At 47.2% G+C, this 9,958-nt stretch overlaps 1 pseudogene; it reads left to right on the top strand.

Annotated features, from left to right (window-relative positions):
* Nucleotides 1-5,736: 5,736 nt before the first annotated feature.
* Nucleotides 5,737-7,470, top strand: LOC118992487 (glutathione S-transferase P-like; annotated as a pseudogene).
* Nucleotides 7,471-9,958: the final 2,488 nt, after the last annotated feature.

The raw sequence follows: 9,958 nt of genomic DNA, 5'->3' as shown, positions 1-9,958 counted from the left end.
GTCCCTCCTCTGCCTGCCCTAGAGGCACAGTTGCTCCGAACAGGGGTGGGCATCAGGAGGCCCATGTTTTGCGGTGCAGCAGTCTGCAAAGGAGCGCTGGTCTGCAGATCTGATTGGAGGGAATGGTCCTGAGGGTGGTTCCTCTGAGGGCTGGGGCCAGATGCTCAGCCACCTCATTGTGAATGTTCAGGCTGGTACACTCAGAGAGGAGCAAAGGCAAACAGCCAGCCAAATGAACCCAAGCTTTCGTGGCTACCATTTATGGAGTGTCTGTCTACAGGCATGGAACATTCCTACATGTAACCTCATTTAATCTCACAACAGCCTAGCACTGGTTTATTATTCACATTACACAGATAAGGAAACCGAGGCTTAATAGAGTGAAGAAATTTCCCGAAGACATGTAGCAGGAAGTGGTGGGACCAAGGACTTCCTATCAGAGTCTGCTTATAGAAAGAAAGTCAGAAGAGCAGCCCTGGGGTCCGAGAGTGCTTCGGGGGCATTTTCTAGGGACCCTTCTCTCACACCTGGCATTCTCGTACTTCCAAGCACCATCATCTAAGATTCTACAAAATGCACTGTGTTCCCTGTCTGTAGAGGCAGCACGCAGCCCGGCATGGCTCACTTGCAGGGTCTGGGTCTCCTCGTCCAGGGCCCCTGCCACTCCTCCTGGAGGCTTCTCTGTGTTTACCATGACTGAGCCTGGAAAGTGCCCAGTGCTTTTTGTCTGCTGAGTCTTTCAGCAGCACAAGGAGCTTCAGTGGGGGGTGTGCAGGAAGAAATATGATTCTTCCCAAGGCCTGTCTGTCTATCAGCTCTGCGGGGGCAGAAACAACCCCCTGGGGCCCCGCAGTTCTCAGGAGCCAAGGCCTTGGTATTTTCTCACATGACAACATACCCCTCTCATCTACAGTTCTGCTTCAGGCTACTCCACTTTTTCCTAGTAGGGGAGGGAGAACCAGTGGAGGTCTCCCTCCTGGTGTTGGTGGTTTTTAACCCCTCTTGGGCCCAGGGGAGTGCAGAACCAGGGATCCAATGCCCAGGACTGAGGCTGGGTCCAGGGCTGGGCCAGGCAGATGGAGCACGCAGGAGTAGACTGAGCCACGCCATGAAGGGAGAGAGAATGCCTGAGGGAGCTTGAGGTGGCGGGGTGGGCTGGGTGCAGGAGAATGAAACTGAATCTGAGGGAGGGAAAGAGGCTGGTGTGCAGGAAGGAGCCGGGCGGAGCAGGGCCACAGGAATCAGCAGGCCCCAGGTGGAAAAGGAGTGAGGGGGCAGGAGTTTGGCTAGGGGAAATGGGGCCTGTGGAGCCGGCTGTTCTAGGTTGCTGGGCCCATGGATTCACCAGAGTAAAAGAGAGAGAGACAGGCCATTCCAAATGTTCACTTCTGTTAGGCATTTTGTACAAGTTAAACAAAAAACCTTGTAGGACTCAAAACAAACTTTCGCACACTCTGGCCTCTGCTTTCCTTTCCAGCCTTACCTCCACTGGTTCTTTCTCTGTTTTATTTTTAAATTCTCACCTAAGGATACATTTATTGACTTTAGAGAGAGAGGAAAAGAGAGAGAAAAAACATCAATGTGAGAGAGAAACATTGGTAGGTTGCCTCCTGTACACTCCCCGACCAGGGATCGAACCTGCAGCCTAGGCATGCGCCCTGACAGGGGATTGAACCCACAGTCTTTTGGTATATAGAACAATACTCCAGTTAACTGAGCCACCCAGCCAGGGCCGCCAGTTCTCTTTTGTGTGTCCCAGCCAGAAACCTCTGTGTTCCTTCATAGGCCGCACTCTCTGCCCTCTGCACTCTGCAAAGCCATTTGTTCTCCGAGAAGGGCCGTTCTCTGGCTCTGTGCCTGTGGGAATCCTGCTCCTCTGACCCGAATGGGTAAGACATGGAAGAGGTGTAACCAGGGAGGACTTTGGAAACAGTTATCAAAGACATGTAAATTAAAATAATAACAAGGCATCATACAGAGTTATGAAATCAGCAGATAGAAAAAACAAAAAAACAAACCAAACCAAACAAACCTACAAAACCACACCCAGCGCTGACACACTTTTCTCAAGCAGGTGCACCTGCTGCTGGAGAAGTTGCAAACGGGCCCAGCCTTTCGGGGAGGAACCAAGGAGCAATGGACTTCGGGAGACATCGCAATATTCATGCCTTTTGAGCCCCAACAATCCTACTCTTCAGGGTAAAGCTGAAGAAGAGGATATTAAAGAGCAAGGTGCATGCATAAAGATACCCCTTATACCATAATTTTTAACTGTGGAAAAACTGGAAATGGCCCACTTATCACACAATAGAGGACTGTACAGGAAATGACATTCGCTAACAGATGGAAATTATGATGAAAACTATTTAGTGAAAGGAAATGCCTATGATGCTTAGGAGAGCACAAAGCTGTACCGGGATTTTGCACGGTAACAACCATGTACATGTGAAAATAAGGATGTGTTAGAGTGCACAGGAAGAGGAAAGTGACTGCCTGTTAGGGTGCTACTTGTATTAGGATGTTGTTGATGCAGCAAAACAGTAAAAGTCATCTATAGGAAAAGCTACCCTTCTTTCAGTCCCCCGATTCACCTTGCTCCTGTCTGGCACATGGTTCTCATTGCATCGTGCCGTGAGTGTCACGGTCACAGCGCACCAGGTTTAGCCCCCGTGGACCATGGAACTCTTCAAGAGCAAGGACTCTGTTTCGCCCTTTTCCCTTTGTTTCACCTGAGCATTGGGATTTGCCTGGCACATAGTACAGGATCAGTAAATGTTTGTTGAGTGAATTCAGCCCCTGCTAAGGATTATATTATGCTGAAAAATAAGACTCAGCCAAGCACTGTTTCCACCCTCTTGTCTCTTGGCAGAAAGAACTCAGGTAAATAGGTAACGACGCCATTTATTTATTTATTTATTTTTATTGGATTTATTGGGGTGACACTGGTTAATAAAATTATACAGGTTTCATCTGGACAATGCCACAACACATCAGCTGCACACTGTACTGTGTGTTTACCACCCAGGTCAAGTGTAACTATGTTATTTTTCAAAGGCTTCCTGGGAAGGCACAATTCACAGTTTAAAAAGTTAGCATTTTGCATCTGGAGAGAAACATAGAGGCAGACAATACTCGGGAATCTATCTACTGAGGCTCTTGGGAAGCATTCACCTTTGCCTCAGAAGACAGTGAGATGTTTAGTAATTGAAGCCTTACTCTTGCTGGTGTGGCTCAGTGGATTGAGCACTGGCCTATAAACTAAAAGGTCACTGGTCTGATTACCAGTCAGGGCACGTTCCTGGGTTGTGTGCCAGCTCATGAGAGGCAACCAAGTGTTTCTCTCACACATCAATATTAAAAATAAAAAAAAGTGGAGCCTTGCTGAGATTTGTCCTTCAGGACCAGCTGGATCCGGCCAGAAGGAAAACACTATTTGCCGTGCCTGCTGGGAGCCCCAAAGCTGCGGCACCTAAGTCAGAGTCTGTCTGGTATTAGCCTAAACGTCAGGGCTGGCGAGGGGACAGGAGACGTGATAAAATGGCAGAAGCTCATCCCAGGAGAATAATGGGAATTTGCCGAGAAACTATTTCTGAGTACCCATGTTTTACTGAGTGCCAGTCATGCTATGCACCTGCCCTTAGGTTCCTATTTTATTGATAAAACTTCAAGTTCAGAGCTATTATGTGACTTACTCAAGATCAATAGCTAGTGAGGGGCAGGTCAGGGCCTCAAAGCAGCCACAGCAGGAGCTGCCCAGCCATGCCTCGCAACTCATTCTAAACAGCCCTGTTTCGGCTATTTGTCCAGGCAGATGAAGTCTCTCTTTTCCTTTTTCAATTTTCAGAAAGTAAGTTAACGTTTTTTTCAGGATTGTGGCGAGGTGGGAGGAGGCTAATTCTGATACGTACAGTTACCTTCTTTTGTGAAGCCTGCGACTCAGACTTTTTCAACTGGCTTTTTTTTTCTTTTTATCAGCCTGATTTTACTCCATGCTCTTTGAATTGCTGCGGTCATCAGTCATTTTCTCCTTCAGAAAATCACACACTCCCTTTTATCAGTGACTCTTCCTGTTACTCGAGTGTATGAGCCATTTATAGGATGTGTTTTCTTTAACGGAATACAGTCTCACATATTGAGGATAAGGTTTGTGAAACCATAATACAACCATTTTAAAGGGAAAGTAGTTGCTTAGACCTTAAAGGTGATTACTTCTTTGGAAATCCCCCATGTGTGGGGTACAGGCCAGAAACGAGCTTTTAAAGAGACAAATAGTAGACAGTCTAGGAATTTGCAATAGCAACACTAGGCAAATAAAATGCACATACATCAAAAATATATGCCGCCTCTCCCAGTACCTAATCAGTGTGTGAAAGTATGCACCTTAAAGCACTTTTATTATGAAATATGTCCAGTTTACACAAAGGATAGAAAAATAAAGGTCAAACAGCATTTGCCACCACCTAGATAAAGAAAGAATATGCTAAGTGCAATGAGAGCCCCTCCCCCGGCCACGTTCTCCTTCCCTTCCCTCCCCAGAGGGAATCACTGTCCCTAATTGGTGTTTAGCATCCCCATGAATGTCCACATTTGACATACAGCTTTGCACCTTTCCAATTTTCTGTAAAGTGAAGCATCTGTATGCACCTACAATTTGCTTTCTTTGCTTTTCTTTGGTCAAATTTTTGAGGTTTATTCATGTCGATGCAGGTGGTAGAACACCGGATTCTACTCTTGGAAAAGTGGGGCACTCACCCTCTGAGGGTCAAGTGCAGGAATCAAGGGGACGGTGGAATCTATGTCCCATTTCACACTCAGAGCATGCGCAAAGTCACCCGCCCTGCATACCTCTTCTCCTCCCTCTCTCTCCCTCCTTCCGGTGCAAGTATTAACATGTCACACGTGTGTACACAAGGTGATCCCATTGTAACATGATGTCTTAGGTTGCAAAGCAGAAGTCAGGGATTATATTGTGCATCTTAGCATTATCCAATACAAACGAAATGTGAACTACATAGGTCACTTGAAAGGTTCTAGCAGCCACGAGTTGCAAAGTAAAAATAAACAGGTAATTTTAATAACATATTTTGATCTAAAATATTATCGTCTCAATATATAATCAGGCTAAAATTACTACTGAAACAGTTCACATTTTTTTATACCAAGTATTCAAAATCTGACTTATATTTTACGGTTGCAGCGTGAGTTGATTTGCACTGGCAATGTTCCGAGAGCTCAGTAACCACAAGGGCTAGTAGCTGGTGTATGAGCACAAATGTACCTTTAAAACGTGGCCTGCAGACACACACTGAGCAGTCTTCGTTGGGTCAAGAACCCCATTAATGAATGAACATGGGGAAAGTGGTTGTGCCCTTCCATGACACGAGAGGAAGAATCTTTGCCCAGGGTCTTTGGGTGGCCAGGTTGGTGCAGGGGCAGCAGCACCAGGGGGCCGGGGAGCCTGGCAGGAGGCCCCAACACCATGACCCCCTTCCACAATCTTGGGAAGGTCACTTGACCTCCTAACCTTTTGGGACCTCAGTTTCCCTCTCTATGAAATGGGAGGGTAAGCTGGAATCATTTTAAGGGCCCTTCTAGCACTGATGACCCTGAGCTTTCCGCCTCCCGTGGCCAGTCTTCCTCGGAGTCAGGACAGTGCTGGTCCTCTGCTGAAGGGAGGGCCTGCTGTTTGCCTTCCCAACACAGGGCACCAGGAGCCTCTCATTAGAAACAGACTCCATGTGTCCCATGGAGCCTAAGCGTCAACCTTTGTTCTTCTGCGAGAACGATGAGTCCACCCCAGGCCCGTGTGGCAACACAGAAGTCCACAGTTGGCAAGAACCACAAACCAACTCCCCTGGGCGCATGGTCCAGGCGGCGCTTTATTTAGACGAATGTTCACAGAGACGCCGCAGTTCTGTCTGGGCGTATGATTATATGTTTGGATGCCGTGTGGTCTTACGGGAAGTCAAGAGCACTGACTGCAAACCCCAGCTCACGCCAAGTTCACTGTGCCCTGCCTTGGTTTCCCCTTTTCTCAAACTGGCAGTGGGGTTGTTTTCTCACACTTACAGTGTGACAGTTCTGTCCCGGTCCCCAGGCCCCCTTTTAAAGAGACATGAGCTTTTACTCTAAATGCAACCTAAGTCTGAGTTTCGAAGTACCTTTGGGCTGGAGGCAGCTCTGAAATCAGGCAAGACCTCGGGCTCTATCCTCTTTGCTTCTTGAAGACCCAGTGGTGTGAAGGAAGACATGCAGCCGTGACCAGCGTGGGAGAGCTGTGGAAATGGAGGAGAGACGGTGACTTTGACTTTACTCATCCAGCCCTTATTGAGAGGGAGGTGGGTGAGTGTACCCCTGGAGGAAAAGACTGCTCTCGGCTAACCTTCTCAATCCTATTGAGAGGAGCACCAAAGGGATGGTCTCTCAGTCATCTCCCTTTAATCATGAGAGGGAAGGAAAAGGAAGGCTTTTTTTAAAACATAAACTCTACCAGCAGTCAGGAGGCACCACTGGCCAGGGCACTCTGAATCTTGGCAAATCATCACCGAACACAAATCTAAAGTTAATATCGTGTTACTTCCACACACGCTATCTCTTTAAAGAGACATATCATCACCCAAACCCTGTGGGCTCATTTGGAAATTACCTTTTCTCTGAGAGCTCACATTCCTGGGCTGTCTTCAGTTTCAGCCTCTCAGGGTTGTGACATTTACTTTAATTTCAAAAGTACTATAGAATTCAGGCCAGAGCTCTGCCACCATCACCGCAGCCTTTGTCTACACCACAACCAGGCCACCCTGCTCCATCATCTACGTCCCAGTCCAGGGCGCAGCGATGCCATGCGTGTGCTGCTAGCCGACCAGGGCCAGAGCCCCAAGGAGGAGGTGCTGACTGAGGAGGCCTGGCTGCAGGGCTCCCTCAAGGCCTCCTGTCTGTACGGGCAGTTCCCCGAGTTCCAGGACAAAGGCCTCATCAGTCCAATGCCATCCTGTGACTCGGACCACTCCCTTGGGCTACGTGGGAAGCACCAGCAGGAGGCTGCCTGGCGCACATGGTGAATGAAAGCATGAAGGACCTTCGCTGAAAATGCATCATCCTTGTCCACAACAACTCCAAGGCAGGCAAGGGGGACAATGTGACAGAACTGTCGGGGCACCTGAAGCCTTCTGAGACCCTGCTGTCCCAGATCCAGGGGGCCAGGCCTTTGTCGTGGGCAACCGGATCTCCTCTGTGGACTACGACCTGCCGGACTTGCTGCTGAATCACCAGGTCCTGGCCTCCTGTTGCCTGGACTCTGTCCCCCGGCCCTTGGCCGAGGTGGCTTGCCCCAGCACCTGGCCCAAGACTCAGGCCTTCTCGGCCTCCCTGGGGTGTGGGGACCTGAGGGCCTGTGGTGCCCCAAGCAGGAGGCAGGGGCTGCCTTCCTCTCTTTCCTCAGGATCAATACATTTCCAGGAGAAAAAAAAGTAATTTAGAGTTCAGTGTAATTTATAAGGTTATATACACACCAATCTGGTAAAAATTAATACTATGGAAGTGTATTAAATAAAAAGTAAGTGTCCATTCCATCCAAGCCAAACACCAATCTGTAACCAGTTTCCTAAGTTTTATTTCAAAGCTATTCTGTAGATAAAAAAACACATTTTCAGGCATTAATAAAAAGCTGTACTGTTTAATTTTAAAGCTATTTTAACTGAAGACAAGGTAGAAAGGTAGAAAGATGTGGATTAAAAAAAGCAAAAAAAAAAAATCCAGAGAAAGGCCTGGGGTATAATTTTTTTAAATGATGTGTTGATGTGTTGGGTTTAAAAATATTTTGATGTGTTTCAATCATGCAAAACAAAATACTGTGAATCACGGACTGTTCCAAAGAAACTGTCTCTCATGATTATATATTTTTCTGTTCACTTGGCAAGGCTGTCTTAATGAGTTTACATAATAACATACAGAAAACAGAAGCCACCAAATTAAACTGGAGCGAGCAAGGAGGGAAGGGGGTGGGGAAACACAGTCTGTCTCAAGAGCTACCACAGAGAAGAGGTGCGGAGAAGGAAGCGGTGAGAGGCTGGAGAGACAGGTGAGCCGAGCTCTAGGCCAGCACTTTCCAGAAGATATTCTGCAACAATGGAAGTGACCACACTCTGCGCTGTCCCATACAGTAGCCACTGGTGCTGTTAGGCACTTGCAATGTGACTAGTGCGACTGGGGATTGGCTTTTTTATTCCATTTACTTTTAATTCATTTGAACTTGAATAGCCACATGGGTTAGATGGTGCAGATCTGGGATTCACAATGCCTTTGGGAGCATCGGGGAGCACAGAGGAGAATTAAACAGAGGGAGGGAATAAGTGAGGGGAAAGTAAAAGCAGAAGGGAAAATAAAGAAGGGGAGGAAAGGGGAAGACTGAGAGGATGGAGGAGCCATTGGGCCCTGCCAGGGGAAAAGGAGAAGGGAAGAGAATAAACACAAAAAGGACAACTACAAGAAGCGAGGGCAGGAGATGGGAAAAGAGAAAGGCACAGACAGCCGAGATCAACTGTCTTAAGTAACAATGAGTGACCCCGTACCCCTGGAAGGGAGCTTCCCACCACCTCTGGCATTTGAGTATTCGGGGGTCTCTGTGACAGCTGCACTGGAACGTCCTCTGGGGGGCTGACTTCAGGAACAACGTCCCACCTGGCTGACCTTGGGAGGTCTGTGGATATGAACTGCCTCACCTGTGACAGGAGCAGGGGTCCGCCACCCCAAGGACCCCGACACCCTGACATGTAAAATAAAATGACTCCCTCCACGGAAAACCCACAAGTTTGATCCACCACTAGGTGTCACCATTAACCAAAATGAATTTTTATTTTTTATTTTATTGTTTAACCTGCAACATTTGGTGTAGGTCTCTTCTTCGAATTTATATCAGATCTACACATTTTGCTTAATATTTTCTCACTTTGTCCCACCAAAAGCAAAGTGGTTTGTGCCCTAGGAGCCCACTAAATGGGGATACCCATTCTAATTTGGTTTATTTTTCTTTCCAGTTAACATTTTGGTAAATGCCACAAACATGATGTGTATGCACGCACACATGCCCACTTGCTTGCTTGTCATTCATTCATTTAACATTTGCCCTGTGTCAGGCAGGGGCCTCTGTACGGCTGTGTAAGTTTCGCACTGAACAACTGCAGGGGACACCGCAAACATAGAGCTCAATGTTACGGGTTCTCCTTGAGGTTGCTCAGCTCCGAAGTGCTGCAAGACTCTGGCCTGCGCCCAGGGGACAAAAGCATGGTCCCTGTTTTTTCCTTCCTCTCTGTTTTCTCTCTTAAGAAAGATAAGTTAGTCTAAAACGTTCTTTGTAATTAGAGACATCTGTACCCTATATCAATGTTGAGAGTTATACATACCACATGTTGCTTTACCTTACATTCTCATAAGACCTAAACTTTTGTTCCTTTTCAGAAAAGTCATATCCCTCACTGAGCATTTTTATGAATAAAACAATGTACTAAGCCAGCTGGAAAAGTCAAGTCATGGCCTTTGCCCTTGAGGAATTCAAGAAAAGGTTTGATTGCACTTATGACACAAAACAATATACTGAAGTCTTGCATATCTCAACCTCACCTTTGACTAGGAGAGGGGCAGTAGCAGCAATTGAACATGAACTTGTTGACTAGGACATCTAGACTCTGGGAAATATACCAGTTAGGTTTTGCTGTGTCACAAACCACCTCAAAACTTAGTGGCTTAAAACAACAAACAATGATTATTTCTCATGATTTTGTGAGTCATTTGGACAGTTTTGATCCAGGCTGGTGTGGCAGAGCTCTGAGGTCCATGGGTTGCTCACATGGCCAGCCTCACTCATACACCCGGAGATTGACAGGAAGTGGGTCAAGGAGACTCCACTGGGATGGCTTGTCTCTGTACCACGTGGGCTCTTGTTTGCTGGCAGGCTAACCGGGCT

The sequence above is a fragment of the Sturnira hondurensis genome, unplaced genomic scaffold (genome assembly GCF_014824575.4).
Source record: "Sturnira hondurensis isolate 20B ecotype Veracruz unplaced genomic scaffold, ASM1482457v3 Scaffold0008196, whole genome shotgun sequence".
Lineage (NCBI taxonomy): Eukaryota > Metazoa > Chordata > Mammalia > Chiroptera > Phyllostomidae > Sturnira > Sturnira hondurensis.
This window is presented reverse-complemented; position numbering and strand designations above follow the sequence as displayed.